Source organism: Vombatus ursinus, unplaced genomic scaffold, assembly GCF_900497805.2.
Source record: "Vombatus ursinus unplaced genomic scaffold, bare-nosed wombat genome assembly UNPS02005286.1, whole genome shotgun sequence".
Lineage (NCBI taxonomy): Eukaryota > Metazoa > Chordata > Mammalia > Diprotodontia > Vombatidae > Vombatus > Vombatus ursinus.
The window spans coordinates 8,155,209-8,157,408 of NW_020945064.1; positions in this window are offsets into that span (position 1 = coordinate 8,155,209).

Consider the following 2,200-nt stretch of genomic DNA (forward strand, 5'->3'; position numbering starts at 1 on the left):
GGAATATTATTGTGCTTTAAGAAACAAGGAAATAGATGATTTCAGAAGTACATAGAAAGACTTATTTGAACTGAGAAAACCAGAACAATTTGCACTATAGCATCAATATTATTTAAAAAAAAAAATTTGAAGACTTTTATAAACTGATGGTGAATGAAGTGAGCAGCCAGGAGAATAATTTTTAAAACAACAATACCACTATAAACATAAAATGCTTAGAAAGCTGTAAGAACTGTGATAAATTATGACCATCCAGGATTCCAAAGGACCAATAATGACCCATGCTATACAGAGAGATGATTGGTTTAAAATGAGACACATATATTTTTATATGCAGCTATTCAGGGCATTCGTTTTGCTTGATTATGCATATTTATAAGAAATTTATTTTTTTCTAATGGAGTAGAGATGGAAAGTAGAGAAAATGGATTTCTGTTATTTTTTTAAATAGAGGGATGCTACAGATGTGAAACATGGCATTCACTTTCAGATGTTCGTTATTATTATTATTAGTTTTACTTAACTGTTTTCCTTTGTTACAAGAGACCTCTCACAAAGTGGGAATTTTCTGTAAATGTAAAAATAAAACACATCAATAAAAATGAAAGTGACAAGAAGACCAACCATGTGAAGTAGGTATTGTTATTATTCCCATTTTATAGATGAGGAAACTGAGTCAGAGAGGTTAACCTGACTTGCTAAGGGTCAAAGGTAAGATTTGAACTGAGGCATTTTTCTGTCTCCAAGTCCCAAACTCTATGCACTATACCACCTAGCTGTTTCAAACTTCTGTCCTCTTATGCTAAATCCAATTGCTTTTCCCACTAAATCATAGCTGTCTGCAGCTGCCCTTAGAAGCATTAGTATTTGACATCTGGGATCAAGTTTGGATTAGAAAGGATTAATACTGCCAATGGTATCCCATCCTTTCAGTCACCCAGGCTGGAAATTTTGAGGTTTTCTCTGACTCTTCTCTCTCAGCCAACCCACATACGCCATTTTTACCTTGATGGGATCTCTCCCCTCCATCCCCTCTTCTCCACTGAAGCCTCTGTGGCTTAGAGAAGTCGGTCATTCTGCCAGAGATCCTACAAGAAACAAGTGGCAGCGACGGTTGCGGCATGTTCAGTTCCTCATTGATTCTCTCCTGGATTATTCTAATAGCTTCATCTGGTTTCTGTCTTAGACAGATTCCATCCAACAAGTATTAGAAGCATATGTTAAGCCTTGGGCTAGTCCCTGGGTTGGGAGTGGTTGGGGTGGGAGGAGTTCCAGGATATAAAGACAAAATGAAAAATATTCCCTGCCCCCAAGGAGCTTAAAAACTACTGGTAGGCTTTCCAGCTTTCCCAACAATTTTTACCAAATAATGGTAGCCATCTCAAGGGCAGGGGGAGGGGGAGGGGGAGGGAAGAGAAAAGGGGGAAAAAAAGAAAGTTATGTGATAATTTTATTATATATTTAAAAAGAATAGCAAGTTGTACATAATAAATTTTCAGTTTCATGTGCAATCATCTTTTTTTCTATTCTATTATATTATGGAAATGCTTGTTTTATTTCTTAAGTTCTGAATAAAATTAATTAATTGTTAAATAGATAAATAAATGAATGAATGAATGAAACTACTGGTGTGGGGAGACTACAACAGGTTAGCTGATTGTTGAAATTTAACTCATACCCCAGAAAAGAAGGCTTTTCTGTTGAGCAACAGTCAATCAAAACAATGGATATTAGAAAGTGACAAGTAAGTAGCCATCATTCTATTAGGCAATTTTCCTGACCTGTTTTGTTTTGTTTGTTTTTTAATCAGAAGATACTACAGTGGTGGGGTTATTTGTTGAGAGGTGTCTATTGTTTCAAAACACAATGTGACAATGATTTTCTTAATAAAATGAGGATATTAATCTACATAATCTCCAAGGTCCTTTCCCGCTCTATAATTTATGTCACTAGGTTTCCCATGGACATTAGTAGTCAGTGCCAAAAGCACCCAAAGGGGTGAGCCGATCCCAGCTATGAGAAGAAAGCTTTCTATGGGATCTCACTAATGGAGTTCCCCTCCTTTCCAAGTTATTTCATCAACCTCTCCTGCTTGGTAAGCTACAAGGGCACACAGAAAAGACTGGCTTGGATATGGAAATGCAGAGAACAGTTTATCTCTCTCTCTCTCTCTCTCTCTCTCTCTCTCTCTCTCTCTCTC